At 36.0% G+C, this 17,151-nt stretch overlaps 1 pseudogene across 1 annotated transcript; it reads right to left on the reverse strand.

Annotated features, from left to right (window-relative positions):
• Nucleotides 1-35: 35 nt before the first annotated feature.
• Nucleotides 36-15,964, reverse strand: LOC309864138 (3-beta-hydroxysteroid-Delta(8),Delta(7)-isomerase pseudogene; annotated as a pseudogene). Its single transcript has 3 exons — nt 15,895-15,964; nt 582-827; nt 36-372 (listed from the first exon to the last, which is right to left on the reverse strand). The product of its transcript is annotated as a 3-beta-hydroxysteroid-Delta(8),Delta(7)-isomerase pseudogene (transcript).
• Between the last annotated feature and the right edge of the window lie 1,187 nt (nt 15,965-17,151).

Below are 17,151 nucleotides of genomic sequence, written 5' to 3' on the forward strand. Positions count from 1 at the left end.
TCACATTCTAGACAAGAACGAGCTGTTTTAGAAAATTAAGCGTGAACATTCCAGCCACGGGCACTCATGAAGACAAAGTAAAACCAGAAGTAGAGTGGGCAGCCCAGCTCCCCATGCTGGAATCCGTCCTGGTGCTCTGTCAGGAAATAGAGCACATCCCTGTAGATCTGATCCACAGATCTTTTGTCTGTAAGACAAAACAGAGGGACTGCTAGTGGAGAAAGGCAGTCGTCACCCATAGGCTAAGTGGTCTCCATAGGCAAGCTGTAATGGTCTCCATGCATATGTGAAGTTGTCACTCAGACTGTATCAGCTGTCTCCTGTAGCACAGGCTTTCCAAAGTTGGGAGAATAAAGTTTGGTCTTGGGGCCCCTGGGTGACTTAGTTAAGAGCCTGCATTTGGCTCAAGTTATGATCTCAGGATCCAGGGATTGAGCCCCATTTTGGGTTGCCTGCTAGCGCGGCCCCAGCTTCTTTCTCTGCTGTTCCCTCTGCTTGTGCTGTCTCACCATCTATGTCAAACAAATGAGTTAAATTTAATTAAAAAAAAAAAACCGAAAAATAAAGAAAGCTTAGTTTCCAAGAGAGTGTTTGTGGTAGAAGCTGAACCAGCCCTCAGTCACCATGTGAACATATTGCAAACATATTGCAAACCAGCACAGGGACAGCAGCTACTAAGTCCTAAGGGGACCACAACAGTTACATCAATAACAGTTATAACAGCCATGTGGTTACAGCCAAGACCCCAGAGATGTAGAAGAAGCCAACCAGGAGATGCTGAGTGGGGCAGTCATTAGGTATAAAGTTGTTCAGCTCAGGTGCCACGGCTAGTATGGGTGCAAGAGTCTGGTGTCAGTGGTCATGTCTTTGTAGGTAATGGATGCAAAAAAGAGGAAAATGGGGTCATGGAGCTTCTGTTTGGGGTGATAAAACTATAAATATAGTGGTAATGACTCCATCTGAAATAGATTGTGAATATAATTAATGCCACTTAGTTGTAAGCTAAAAATGACTAATAGTTTTATGTAGATGATGATGATGATAAACATGATAGATGGATAGATAGACAGACAGACGGATAGATAGCTGTACTATAAGTAAAATTAATTAGCAAAGTTGGAAGTTTGGAAGAAAAATGTTCATGGAAAACCACTGTTGCTTTCAGGAAATTAGAAGACTACAGTGAACACTGAAAACTGCCTTTGATAATCACTGGTACCTGCAGCACCTAAAAAATCCTGAAATTTAATGTAAATCTTACAATTGTATTATACATTAAAAAAAAATACATGTACTGACAAAGGGGAAAAAAATAAAAGTCTTCACACCATCTGCTGCATCCCAATATTTCACCAGAATTCTATGGGAAAGAGTGCCTGGAAATTGTTACCAAATTTTTCTCCTATTTTGTAGATGGGATTGCAAAGGGCTACAGTTGATTTCAAGATGATAACAAAACAATGAGATAGTCCATGAGATTGTCAATTCAGTATCCAAATGTATTTTTTCATTTAAATTTAATCTGGGAATAAAAATAATAGCAACTGTATTACTTATCTTCTTAACATGATAGTTATTCTTTGTTTAATGAAGTGGTCATCACTTCTCTGAAAAGGAGGACCAAGAATTCTTTCGTCTTTTGCCATTTGCTTCCTCTTCTAGATCAACCACAACCTACCCTTTGATAACCTATAACCTAGAGATTAAATTAGAAAATTAACTAATGTCATCAACACCTTTTATAAAATAATAAGAAGCAGGTAAAAAAAAATGTTATTTAATTTATTATTGGTTAATTTTTTTTTTTTTTGAGAGAGATTTTTTTTTCTCCCTTTCTCACTTCTTTGGTTGAAACTGTGTTACCTGTCAGAAATAATGCTATTTTGTATATAAAGATGGTGAATATGATATTTAGTAATTTTACATATGATTGTGCAGGCCAAAGAATTACTGGCAGAATAAATAATCAGTACATAGATTAATTATTCTTTCCAGTGAGGACAAAGCATTAACCCTGCAACTCTAATATAATCAACCTGCTACCAGATGGCTGGCCAGTCCCTCCAGAAATGGTCATCAACAGTGGTAAGATATATTTTGGTGAGGTGAAGCCCATATGCTCAAGCTCATGCATAAACTTCACTTTTCTTGAGGCCATTGAGCAATCAGAGAGATGTCTGGGGAAGAATTATTAATAGAAAGGGCTATTTTGTACACATGATTATTGAAAATCTCTTCTGCTACTTGGGTGAGGATTCTCATAAAACACAGCACATACTCAGTGGTTCATTCATGGGACTCTATTCACATGAATAGAATTCACCACCTCATTAGTAATCTTGCCATTTGGTTCTTCCAACTGGGTCCTCATGAAGTCAAACCACCAGCAACTGCTTATGAATAAATTATTCTAGCTACGTCACTCTATAGGCAGATTTGACAGGCAGACTACCTGCTAAAAATCTATTTATTAGAGTCATTCATTTTCTCACTGTTCTTCAGGATTCCCAAAAATGTGGGAAACAGTGTTGTCACAGTTAATTTTTATCTAGTGTCAAATACTGAGTATAAGCAATTATAAATCAACCACCTTTTTCTTCTCGTCAGTTCTTCACAAGAAAAATGTGTATCTGTGTGTGCATCTGTGCACACATGTGTATGTGTGTGGGCATGCACATGAACAAATGTGGGTTTTTTCCTCTGAGTTTTAGATTTGAGAACTTTGGTTTAGAGTAAGACAAATTAGGTAAGTCTAGAAAGCATGAAAACAGTGTCCAAAACTCTACATAGGATTACAAATATGTGTGCCGACAAGTAGATACAAATTCCACTTCCTGAGAATTAAAGAAAGTGTTACATCTGGCTGAAGTTGGAAATGTGTATCTTACTCCTTTTCATTACCTTACTTTAAAAAGGAAAAAGGAGAACAATAGTTTTCTTCTATTTAATCCTGTCTATGTTTGTTGGTGTAAAACCTGCAGAATTAAAGGAGTCCAATTTAGCAGTTTCCATATTACCTTACAGTTTAGATTAATATTGTGCATTAATATAAATAAAAATAAAAAATAAAATAAAGTAAAAACTAATTTAGATTAACATAAAATTCCTACTGAAAATAATATTGTGAAAAGTCAATTCTTTTAAAGTGAAGATGATTGTGCTAATTCATTTTTTTTTAAATTTTTTATTTTTTATAAACATATATTTTTATCCCCAGGGGTACAGGTCTGTGAATCACCAGGTTTACACACTTCACAGCACTCACCAAATCACATACCCCCCCAATGTCCATAATCCCACCCCCTTCTCCCAAACCCCCTCCCCCCAGCAACCCTCAGTTTGTTTTGTGAGATTAAGAGACACTTATGGTTTGTCTCCCTCCCAATCCCATCTTGTTTCATTTATTCTTCTTCTAACCACTTAAGCCTCCATGTTGCATCACCACTTCCTCATATCAGGGAGATCATATGATAGTTGTCTTTCTCTGCTTGACTTATTTCGCTAAGCATGATATGCTCTAGTGCTAATTCATTTTGAAGCTTTGCTGTACGTAGATAATATTTCCTTAGAAGAATATGGCATTCTTGTATTTTAACTTAGAAAAGATGTCTTCTTTTGAAAGAGTAGGTAAAGATAGGGGAAAAGAGAGAGCGTTCAAAGTTGAATAAATATTGTCTTAACTTCAAGCATTTTTGATATTGTTAAAGAATGACTGATTTTTTACCCTCTTTCACATGGTTATGTGGAAACAACCCTGACTCCATGAGTAAATATAGCTGTGAGCCAAACTAAATATGTCTGCCTTTTCAAATATCATAAAAATTTTAAATAATGTTAGAAATTTTACCATGGAAATGTAAAATCTATTTTATTTTGTTGTTGTTGTTTCCCGAGAAAATAAAGAGGATTTCTACTGGAAAAAATTGAGAGGTGGAAACATATATGGGTGAGGGCTCAGGAACAATCTGACTGGTCATGCTAAATCTCCCACTTTCTGGTAGGGTGATATTTGATCAGTTTTGCATTATCTGCAAAATAAAGATAATATATGTATTCTAAAATGTTATTTTGAGCATTTAATAATTTGAGTATAAAGCTATTTAATATATAGTAAGAAATTAAATTTGCCTGTTACATATCAAAATTCAATAAATGTTAGCTGATAATATTATGAGAGCTTTTGTTAGATTGAATATAATTAAATATAATAAATTAAATATTTAAAAAATTACTCATAGTAAAGAATCAAAATCTATGTATTAGGCATGACATTTTTTTGTCCAGTATAATGTCATCAAATAGATTATATTCCATTGAAACTAAGGTAACGAGAAACACATACTTCTTCTTTGGAGGTACATTTATATGCCAAATCTGTGCCTTTAGTGATTTTTGTGCAGCAGATCAAAACAAGTATGGTTTAAAGTAGATAAATGACATTTTATGAAATCACAAAATGTGCCTTTAAACAGCATAATGGCTTTAATGCATTTTAATTAGCTATCTGGCAAATCAACAGATGTACATGACCAAGCTTGCATAATTTATCTACTAACAATAGTGTTGGTCCTTTTTAAGAGCTTGTAACACTGCCTGCATTAACGCTCTTAATACATCATTGATTTCTGGCCTAACAATTTGCAATAGTTTTAAAAACAGCACCATTTTGAAAATGTCAATAAAATGTATGTTTTCCTTAATCTATGCAGATGCATAGTCTGGTACAAGTAATTTCTCAGAATTGATGTTAAGGTCTGTCAAAGGATATGTCACAACTTGGAGTTTTTGTAGATAATGAGTTATAATCTATACCAGAATCTAAATGTCCCAATTTATTTGATCTTTTCTCAAGGAATCATTTTTATTCATGAAGTTGTATAACATATTGGTTTAAGGGTCACACCCCGGTGGCAGATTGCCCACAATTAAATACTGCTTCTAGCACTTCCTGGCCGTGTGACCTTGGATAACTTATTTAACCTTACCAAGGCTCTGTTTTTTCCATGTGTAATGTTTGGTAAATAAAAATAATAGCTGGGTTGTTAAAGAAGAAAAATTGTATAGGCATGTGTGAGCTCTTCAGTTAAGAATTTATTTGGGGGGTGCCTGGTGGCTCAGTGGTTAAAGCCTCTGCCTTTGGCTCAGATCATGGTCCTTGGGTCCTAGGATCGAGCCCCGCATTGGGCTCTCTGCTCAGCAGGGAGCCTGCTTCCCTTCCTCTCCCTCTGCCTGTCTCTCTGCCTACTTGTGATCTCTGTCTTTCAAATAAATAAATAAAACCTTAAAAAAAAAAGAATTTATTTGGTTTTAAACTTGTTCATTCAATGAATTTTAATCTTATTTTTTGTCAAATACAAGAAAAAGGAATTTTTTTAAACAGTATATTTTATTATTTTATCATTTAATCTTGGATATATCTATTGTGACATTGCTTCATTCAGGAGGTAGAGTAGTGTTGATTAGTAGTAATTCTTCTGGGAGTTTCCCTAGTATAATCAGAAACTTGCCCCTGTACTCAGAGGGAAGGGTGAGACCAAAGAAGGGCACAGGCCACTCTGCTGGTAGGTAACAGTTCTAGTAAGCAAAGAAAACGTATATGCAAGGCTTGTCTTGGGTGGCAGCAAGACAAAAGGATACCCACACCTGTCCACTGCCTCCTAAAAGTTTATCAAGAGGCCTTCCATGGGTTTTGTCACAAACAGAATACAGGTGTTCTCTACACTATACCACTATCTCAAGGCTACGTCCTTGAAGCAGCCTCTAGGTGTGGGGAAGGTAAGCAGAATCCGTGTTCCAAGGAGAAGGGGATAAAGAGGCTCTGAATGCCTAGGTTCAGGTCATGGGTCAGTCTTTTGATGATGTTCTCCAACACTCCATTCTTCAGGACCAGCTCTTATAAAATTATGTGTCTTTTTTCTGTAGTGATTCCTGAGCAGTCAGCAAGGGGTTTCATTAGCAGGGTGGTAGCGCATGTGGAGGCTCTGTCTGCCTGCATCTGGGGCACATGCCCCAGCAGCAAAGCAGGCACATGCAAGAGAAAACACAGATTAAGACAATAGTTCCCCAAATCACTGACAACATCTCCCACCATGAGCCCTAGGATCCAAACCCTTGATTTATTAAATCCCTTAGGCTGGAGCTTGGATCACTCAGGGCCTTCATTTGTGTTCATATGACTTCCTAAAGATGATTCATTAGCAGACTCATCAGGTATGAACACATTCTGTTTGGATAATGGTGCAAGTGTTTCCTTGTGAAGCAGTAATAAAGTTGAAGACCATTTTATTTTGGAGGACAGCTTTTCACATCAGAAACATTTCAGTGTTCAACAAGGAGATACTTTGTTGGCTATCATTTAAGACTTGCTGGGTGAATTAATGAGGGATTTTACATGTGTTATAATGTCCTCTAAGCCAGTGGAAGTAACAAAGATAGAAGTCAGGTGATAATTCAAAATAGAATGTTTCCCCCCATCCCCAGCCTTGAAGAGAAGGAAATTGATAGCTTTAGTAATCTGACCAAGTTGTATATACCATATGAATTGGGTGTGCACTGTCAGGTGTAAGAAGATGGTGTGGGGTGAGATATGCCACACCAGGACCCTATCTGTTCCTCCTTCAACTGCACATGTTCCATAGTGTGCATAGCGTGTTTCAATAGATACAGTTTTCAGGAAGACAATGGGATCCCAGTGGAGATTGAGTAGTTCCCCCCACCCAGAGGTGCAAATTAATTCACCCATCCCAGTAGGATGTCCCATTGCAAATTCCAGTAGATAATTCTTTTTCTGGGTGTATGGGCTTGGTGTTCTCAGCAGGATAGTGTGTGGCTTTACCAAGAGAGTTGGGGCAATAGTTGTTTATGACAATTTCCATAGCTTTGCAGTATTGTGTGTTTGGGAAAGGGCCTCTAGTCTGGCATATGGAGCAATAGGCTGTACTAGTTGAACATTCAAATATATTAAAACATGGAATAGTATTTTAGTTCACACACCCAAGGTGGTTTTACCCATTAACAATTTAATTGGCTGTTTTAATGGCCAGGACTTAAGTGTAATCACCAGCCAGCCCAGTTTGAGCTCAGCCAACTGTCTGCTACACTGGGTGCTGTGTGAGAGACTCTGTCTAGAGGTGTGCTGTGTATACAGGTAGGAGCTGTTATTCTACCGAGTTATGTCAGGTGTTTGCCCCCTTTTGGAGCTGGAACCAAAATCCCAGGGGTATTCTCCCCTTTAGTTGTTTTTGCCACAGTGCCGAAATCATGCTTTCTGCAGTCAAAGCACATCTAAGTCAAGTGGTAGCTTAGGAGAATCCACAGCTTAAATCTATTTCATTAGTATTTTTGCCTTCTCAAAGATGGCCATTGCTCTGATCCTTCATCTCACATGTGCCTATAGAGCACAACAGAGTCTCTCAGTTCAAGCAGGAGCCTGTGTCAATGAGGCAAACAGTTAAGATAGTGCAGGTAGGAGATATCACCAGGACCAACATCGGCTGACACCCCAGAACTGATAATGAACAGAACCAGAGAAGGTCTGCAGAGACCCAAAACTGATTAAATCCCTTTAAAAAGGGGACGATTTTTGGCAGCAAACAGTCAGAATCTTCAGACCTGACCCTGTATGTCTGACCACTTAAAAAAGGCAATTGCTACTGAAGGCTTTGCCTGACTGCTCTCCCAACAGAATCGAGGTCCTTCCCTGCTGGAACATAAGCGGCAGTAAGGGCCAAACAGACCCAACCCTTATCTCAACTTCATGTCCATAGTCTGACTTGGCATTTAATTCGTTAACTTCCTGCACTTTCTGTTATCTTGTTTGTGGTGTGGCTCGTCTTCTGTCCTGCTCTGTATGCTGTGTAAGAAGCCAAGTTTAATCACATGATGAATTGTCACTGAGTTTGGAATCCCGAACCTGCTTTCGAATTTAGCAAAAAAAGATTTAACTTTGTTTTGTGATTGAAGAAAGCTGACGCTGTGGAAAGACACAACTCATGTATACACCTTCACAGTGTGCTCATGAGACTACTCCTTCTTTACCAGGTGGTAAGAGAGATGGACACTCTGTGCCAGTGGGTATTAAAAGTCTTCCAAAAGTCCGAAATTCCTAGGCAGGCTTATAATTATTTCACATTCTTAGAGGTTGAATAAGCTTGCATCTTATCAATCACAGCTTTTGTGACATGTGTCTTATCCTACCAGACATCCAAAATCTTATGGCAGTGCCTGGGCCTTGGATTTTGGGGGGTTTATTGCCCATTTCTTTCCTTGTAGATGTACCAGCAAAGCCTGCAGGGTGTCCTGCAGCAAAGGCAAATCTTAACATGTTAACATTATATCATCAATGTAATGCATCCATTATCGAGTAGCGATAGGAGTTACATGGAATTCTCTGTACTCTCTGCTCAGTTTTGTTGTGAACCTAACAGTGCTTTTTAAAAAACAGTCTATTAAAAAAAGAAAAAGGTAAAAGAAAAGAACTGAGTTCTCCATTTACTTTCTTCTTTTCAGTTACCACTAAATCTCTGCATTCATCTCGGGCAATACTTAATATTGTATGATAGGAAAATAATATAGCCTGGAATAACTTCTAAATGACTAGGTATTAAGTTGCACTCTAAGAGCAATCGGTGAGCATGAAGTTGTGGGTTACTATTGTGTTTCCTAGTATACTATACTACTTACATAAAAAGAGCTGCATCAGAGAAACAGCACTGAACCAATTCACCTTTTGAGATCCTGAAAGACACATACTTATGTACCTAGTGGGCAATGCGGAAGAAATTGCAAAAAGTCTTCAGGTTAAGACTGAACAGAATTAACGTTTTTGATTTTTAATTAAAACCAAATTTAATCAAAATTAATTAAAATTAAAATTAAGAATTGTGATTTCAATTCCTTTAGAATTTTTAACTCACAGAATCAAAATACTTTGATTTTTATCTTTTAATTCTTCTCAGTCCTTGGGTTTTGACTTGTAAGGTGACCTTAATTTCTCCCCGGAACTTTGATACTGAAGTGTATAAAGCAAATGTGTTGCTTCTCTGTTACTTGCATGTTATTTTTGACATGGCTGCAACATTTGATTATTGGAGTCTATTTGTGATAATGTTCTTTTCATTGTAGATAAAACAGATGATTAGGAAAAGGCAAATAGATTTCTTTGCAGACCTGAAATAAAATAGGGGATGAGATTTCAAGTTTGGGTTCAACATGTCCTTATAGTAGATATAGCTCTTTTGTTGTTTGATCCATGAAGACAAAATAATCCACTGCTTAAAAGCAGTTCTGTGGTTATATACAAAGGAAAAACATGACTTGTGTTCATGACTTGTGAACATAGTCATGAAGACTGGAGATTGATAGACTGCTGTTACCCTACCTACGGTTAATCACTGTATTTCTGGTCGAACATCACTTTAAGGTATAACCCAAAGAGTTGAACGGGCAGAGATTTAGAAATAATAAAAAAAAGAAAAATTCTTAGGACAATTCCTTATAGGTAATTGCTCTTAAGAAACTTTAGGCGCGGGGCACCTGGGTGGCTCAGTGGGTTAAACCCTCTGCCTTTGGCTAAGGTCAGGATCCCAGGGTCTTGGGATCGAGCCCCACAGTGAGCTCTCTGATCAGCAGGGAGCCTACTTCATCCTCTCTCTCTATCTGCCTCTCTGCCTATTTGTGATCCCCATCTGTCGCATAAATAAATAAATAAATAAATAAAATTTTTAATTAAAAAAAAAAAAAACTTTAGTCGCTTGTTAAACTGTCTTTGAAAGACTCTTGATTCTGCATCTGTTGCTAGATCTTCAAATCCACAGTGTAGGTCATCAGAAAGTAAAGATGAATATAGAGTAGAGTGGATCAAATGCAGGATGGATGCACATTCATGAACTGGAGACCCACAAAAAAAAGAAGTAAAACTTGTGTCAATTTTGTTGTTTCTGACCTTGATGACTACCATGTCCTATAGGAACCAGAACTCTTCATCACAGAACTGACTTCTCACTCTCTATTTATTTATTTTAGTTTTTATTTCAATTCCAGTTAGTTAACAGATAGTGTAGTATTGGTTTCAGGAGTAGAATTTACTGATTCATCACTTGTATATAATTCCCAGTGCACATCACTCACTACTGATTCAGTGGTGGGAAAGCTGGCGGAGGATCTATGGGGAGGTGCACATGCAGGCTTAGTCACTGCTTTAAGTCAAGGGCATGAGTCAGTAGGTTAACAACAGTGTGTGTGAGTTACAAAATGACTTTTGCTTCCCTCTACACTCATAATCTCATGATTCTTTCTTGTGTCTCACCCTTATAAGAAATGCAGTAGGAAATTCTGAGAAGTAAAAGAGTTCAGCATAGCAAGTTAACATATTACAGAGCTACCACACTGTTTTTTCCCCCTCAAAGAGGAGAAACTCTCTCTTTGAGACTCATCTTTGGCTGTTTGACCAAATTCTTTTACTCTTCCCATACTTAGGGGTAAGCTAAGTTACCTTGTGATGGTGGTAGTACTTATTTATGTTTCTGGATTTAGGAAAACTCATCTGTACAGATTTTGAAAATAGAAAAAACAAAATTCAGCCCATTAGAGGCAATGACCTAGGGAAAAAAATACATATTTTGTTCACTCCATTTATTCTCTAATAGGCTGTCTGCAGGTCTAGACAGTAAATGGTTAGCGAGTCCACTTGGCTTTCACACCTAAGCCAAATTCTCCAATATAGAGAAGAGTGGTTTAAAAAAAAAAAAAAAAAAAACTTCCATTTTGTTTCTATATTTTTTAGAGTTAAGTGTTTTATTTCTTATAGAAATTGGGAGAGGAAGAAGGATGGCATTTATTGAGTCTTCAATGTTATAATGGATGAATAGAATGTTTAAAATTGTAACACGTGTACTAAAATATAATTAAATTTCTTGGGCGCCTGGGTGGCTCAGTGGGTTAAGCCGCTGCCTTCGGCTCAGGTCATGATCTCAGGGTCCTGGGATCGAGTCCTGAATTGGGCTCTCTGCTCAGCGGGGAGCCTGCTTCCTCCTCTCTCTCTCTCTCTCTGCCTGCCTCTCCAACTACTTGTGATTTCTCTCTGTCAAATAAATATATAAAATCTTTAAAAAATAATAAAATATAATTAAATTTCTTTAAAAATTATATTCTTTTAAAGGTGAAACTTACATTTTTGGGCCAATCTTGGCATTAGAAACTTGTCTTGAATAATCAGTTCAGGTTTCTGGCTATAATATCCAGAGGGATTATTTAAAGTTTTGCTAAAATACTATAAATAAAAGATATATTTTTGAAAATGCTCATCTCATATCCTGAAATGAGAACTGTGCAAATTATAGCATACACACACACACACACACACACACACACACATATGTATATGGATATGTTTTTCATTGCTATAATTAATACTACCCCATGATATCCAGTATTTCAGGGTAAGGTTGTAGCTGCTATAATGGTAGAGAATAACAGTGTCATACTATTGCTATTTGTGCTTCAAAAACCAAAACTCTAGTATATTTAGTAATATCTTTAAGAAAATTTGTATAAAATCTTATTCTGCTCCTGATTAAAATCCCCTGGCCCTGGAGAAATATCACTGGAGTATATGGAAATACACTGGTGTTCAGAAGGGATATACAACTTGGTCTTCCAAAACTGAGCCACAGGAGATATACTCTTAAGATACACTGGGTGCCTCAGTCCTTAACTGTCTACCTTCAGCTCAGGTAATGATCACAGGGTCCTGGGCTCAAGTCCCATATCGGGCTCCCTGCTCAGTGGGAAGGCTGCTTCTCCCTCTCCCTCTGCTGCTCCCCTGCTTGTGTTCTCTCCTTCTCTCTGTGTCTCTCTCTGTCAAATAAATTAATAAAATATTAAAAAATAAAGATACGCTCGCTGGGTTTCTAGTAGATGAAGAATATGCCTGTGCCCATTTCCCGCATCTGAAGTTCTGAGATGTAACATAATATGAAGACAACAATGTAATATGTTGTTACATTACTAAATTAATAAGATCACACCACTAACTAACAGTAATGTTTAATATAATAATCAAGTACAAAGTTTTACTACAATCAGAGAATGCTTATATAAAGGGAATTATAAAATAAAACATGATATGAGAAGGAGTAAAATGCCTACTAGACTTGGAAATACTGGTAAAAAAAAAGTTAAGAGGATCAGATTTAGGTGAAATTATGATTTTAAATCATGGACGTGGGGTCGCTAGGAAAGACACTGTTAAAAACCTGAGCTTGTTTATGAAAGCATATGAGAAAAGTGGCTATGCATGGCACTCTTTCTCTGGAAATTCTACCGTGCAGTGGGGAGAATGGAGCATCACTGGTTGAGGACTATGTCTAGGTAAAAGGCCTGAAATGGGCTATAGGCTGGCATAGAGCATGTGGCAGATATAAAGATTTCTATATGACTGGTTTTAAAATACAGAAATGCCAAGAAGGTAAGTGCTTCAAAATGGATCTGAGCTTGTGTAGAAAGTCCAGCTGACCAAATGCAATGATTCTACTTTCAGCTTTGACCCTGAATGCTTATATATAATTTCACATGATTAATATTGATACATAATTACAAGAGGGAATAAATAAGTGATATGGACATCTCAGTGGAAGACAGAGAAAACTTCAAAGACAAGTGGACCAGATGATGCTTGTAAAGAGTCATTTCCTGATTATAGAAATCCAGAAGGACACCAATTACAGTTTGCCTAAGACAATGACAATCACAATCTTTCTTTAAAACTTCCTAAGTTTTGTGAATTTCATAGTAACATTTTAATGTATTGTTATTAATTATTATTGTTATTATAACTTGTTTCTATCACTTATTAATAAAACAAGGACTGTAAGTAAGAAGTTGATAGTTGATATAGTCATAGCAGCCAGGCAGCAGAAAATAGAAAAATGTAAGATACTTGGAAGTGGTTATTGTGTTAAGATGTAATAAAAAAAACAATGACATAGCCACCCATAGCCTGGAGTTGAAAAAAAAAAAAAAAAGCACATAATTTTCATAGAGAAAAAAATAAGACTATGCAATATCTTCTAATTATCTGAGACTTTGTACTTACTGAGAAAAATATTCTGTGATCAATATATATGCTAACACAGATCAATTAATAAAGTATGTGGTGATTCAACTTTAAGAAACTAGAATTCTGAGTTACATCTGTCCTAAGCTACACCCACTTGGACACCCCCAAAAACTCCCTTTCCTTATGCCATTAAGAAAAATTGGTAGAGAAAGGCCAGAATCTTTTAAATAATCTTTGTAGAGTTTTTTCTCCCCAAATTGGGAATATAGGAGATAAATCTTGGTGTCATAAAGAGTCTCTGATACCAGCAGAAACAGAAAGAAACTGAGACACTTGAGTCTATTCACTGTATTTATCTGATCAATTTCAATGTGTATAAGGTTAATATAATAAGCAGCGAAGTAAGCCTGCTAAATGGAACTCAGCAAGCAGTTTACATACTGTGTACTCTAGATATGGTTAATTAATCATAGAGCTCGCAGGAAAGAAATCAACAGGCAACCCATTCACAGAGCTACCACAAAATTGGCATAAAACTGAGAAAAGTACAAGGTATCCATGCCTTTGGAAAATAAATTTAATCTAACTGCCACCATATATAGTCGTGGGCTCTCACGCAGGTCTGTGTCACTGGCACAGAGCTGTAAATGAAGTCTGTGTACCCTTGAAGGAAGCCTGCTCTAACACTACACTCAGTAATTGTTGAATGTTCTTTGTAGTCATTTCCAATACAATCTGCAGTTAGTTTCCAAGGCAACTGTAGACTAGGAAAAGCAAAATATCCAAATATCTCAAGGATTATTAAATCCTGGAGCTAACAATAATTTCAGGGAATATAAAAACATTTTAGCTAAATGTTTGTACTGAGTTGGTACTCAAGAATGCCATGGGATAAATGAAGTTATAATCAGATTTTGTATCATATTAGGGCTCTTGAAATTCTAAACATAATGGTTGTTTTTTATTTTGGAAATCATGTAGAATTGCTATTGTAAAGCCATAGGGCATGAAGTTTTCTTTTTTGGGAAGTTTTTCATAAAATTCAATTCCTTTGTTAGACTAGTTGTGCTATCTATTTCTCTTTGAGTGATTTTGGGAGTTCAGTCTTTTAGGAATAGACCAATTTATCTAAGTTATGATATTTGTTTGCACAGAACTTTTCATATTTGTCACATTTTATCCTTTTAATATCTGTGGAATGTATATAATATGCCCTCCTTTGATTCTTGATGTTGGTAGGCTGTATCTTTATTCTTTTTTTTTTTTTTTAAGTTGAGATAGAGTTTGTTAATTGTGTCTGATCATGGGGAAAAAAAAATTCAGTCTTTTATTATTAAGTATAATATTAGCTGTAATTTTTTTATGGATTTTCTTTAACAGATAGAGAAATCCCTTTTATTTCTTTTTTGAGTGTTAGATTTGGTCAAATATTTTTCATACATTTGTTGGGATGATAATGTGGTTTTTGTCCTTTTCCCATCAATTTGGCATTTTATGTTAATTGATTCTCAAATGTTTAACCAATCTTGCATTTGTAGGATAAAACCCACTGATAAAGTTTTTTTTGAAAAATATTTAAAAAATTGGTATTATTTACTTTTTAGTTGTTTGATAGGATTTGCCAGTTAGGCACCTTTTGTTTTTTAAAAGATTTTTTTTTTTTTTAAAGATTTTATTTATTTACTTGACAGAGAGAAATCACAAGTAGATGGAGAGGCAGGCAGAGAGAGAGAGAGGGAAGCAAGCTCCCTGCTGAGCAGAGAGGCCCATGCGGGACTCGATCCCAGGACCCTGAGATCATGACCTGAGCCGAAGGCAGCGGCTTAACCCACTGAGCCACCCAGGCGCCCTAAAAGATTTTTTTTTTTTTTAAGATTTTATTTATTTATTTGACACAGAGAGAGAGATTTATTTGACAGACAGCAATCACAAATTGGCAGAGAGGCAGGCAGAGAGGGAGGGGGACCAGGCCCCCTGCTGAGCAGGGAACCCGAGGTGGGACTTAGCCCAGGACCCTGAGATCATGACCCAAGCCAGAGGCAGAGACTTAACCCACTGAACCGCTCAGAAGCCTCTGCTTTTTAGAAGATTTTTAATTATTCTTTTGCCACCCTCGCCCCTCCCTCTTGCTCTTGCTATCTGTATCAAAGATCGCTGATTTGAATTTCCATTTATATAATACCTTAAGAATAAATTCTGTTATTGAGATTTTTAGAGAACCGAAGTTGTAATACCTACTTTGAAGTTTCTGATTTATTTTTCATGTTATTGTTTTCATTTTCTTCAAGCAAGACATCAGCATCTATAATCAGAAGTACTTGAGAACTGTTATTTGTTTTAATATTTTTCATTTTAGAAATCTTTCAGCTTTACAGAAAAATTGTAAAACAATTTTATAATTGTGAGGCACTTCCCATGTAAACCATTATCACTACCTTGCTAGTATAATACATTTGTAACAATTAATGAACCAATATCTATTGACACCTTATTGTTAACTGAAGCATATACTTTATTGATATTTATTTCTTTTTTACCTAATGTCCTTTTGTCCTTAGTATATTGATGATCATGTTCCAAGATCCCAGTTATGATGTTATATTACATTTAGTTTTCATGAGTCCTTATGCACTTCTTGGCTGTGACAGTTTCTCAGACTTTTGTATTGCGTTTTTGTTTTTGTTTTTGTTGGTCAAATGTTTTATAAAATATTTTTCATTTAAGGTTTTTCTCATTTTTCCTCATGATTAGATTGAGGTTATAAATTTTGGTGAATACAACCGAGGTAAAGGGTCATTCTCATTGTATCAATGGTACATAGCACCATCAGGACTTACCATTGTTCATACTCATGCTTATTACATGAGTGGTGTATTGCCTTTCAGATTTCTCCACTGTAAAGTTCATCTTCCCTCTTATACAGTATCCTCTTTGGAAGGAAGTCACTATGTAGAGCCACACGGAGGCAGTGGGAAATTATGCCCCACTATATTGAGTATGGAATATCTTCATAAATAATTAGAATTTTTCTGCATGGAGACTTGTCGATTTTCCTCATTCATTTATTCAATCATTCAGCTATATCATTATGGACTCATGTATATTTATTTGTACTTTGTTTTATTTCTCAAATTATTCCAACCTTGGCCATTGAAAGCTCTTTTATTTTTTTTAATTTAATACATTAAAAAGGGATAAGTTTGGAGGTAATTAAAAAGAAGGACCATATTCTATATATTAAACTACCATGTAGGATAGTCAGTGAACTCAGGACAGGTGTCGCGGCAATTTAAGTGACTCTCCTAAAATGTAGACCTCTTGTGTTGGAACTGAACGTATATAGGGCAACAAATAATGATGCAACTCTAAGTTATCTTAATATCAAGGAAAGAGTAGATTCTGCTTGACCTGCGAGTTCTATTTTTTTTCCTATGGGGAAAATTACTAATTATCCAAAATAATTTTAAAGTATCCATTATTTTCCTTCACATACTGAACCAAAAAAAGACTTAGAATGAGTGCATATGAAACCAATTAAATTTGACAATGTTTGTTTCTTCTCCAGCATTTATATAGTCCTCTATTAAACAAAATTAAAAATGAAAGATATTAAAAATTCAACCTTCATCTTGCTTCTGATATTCTCTCAAAGTTTTTTGTCCTTATTCACATGTTGTAATTGATGGCAGGCAGAATTTCCAGTCATTATGTAAGAAGCAAATAGACAAAGAAGTTTATTAAATTTAACTGAACATACTGCAGGTTTCCATAGGAAAAAATGTATTTTGTCATGAGAAGTAATTTTAAATTTTGAGTCAGTCTCTCTACCCTTAAAATGGATACTTTAAAATTATTTTGAATAATTATTAAATTCCTTCACAAAATGTGCCCCCTTTCCAGATTTAATTAAATGTATGTCATAATTTCTTCTCTTTCACATGAGGTAAAATATAACTCATAGTGTTTGAAACATACTACGTTTATCTTTATCAAGCTGTGAATTTACCCTTGGGCTATTTGGCACCATTTTTATCTTTTCAGAAGTAACATCTCTTCATGACATCTCTAAATGCTTTTTCAGATGTTTCCAAAAG

This window comes from Mustela nivalis (assembly GCF_964662115.1).
Source record: "Mustela nivalis genome assembly, chromosome: 5".
Classification (NCBI taxonomy): Eukaryota; Metazoa; Chordata; class Mammalia; order Carnivora; family Mustelidae; genus Mustela; species Mustela nivalis.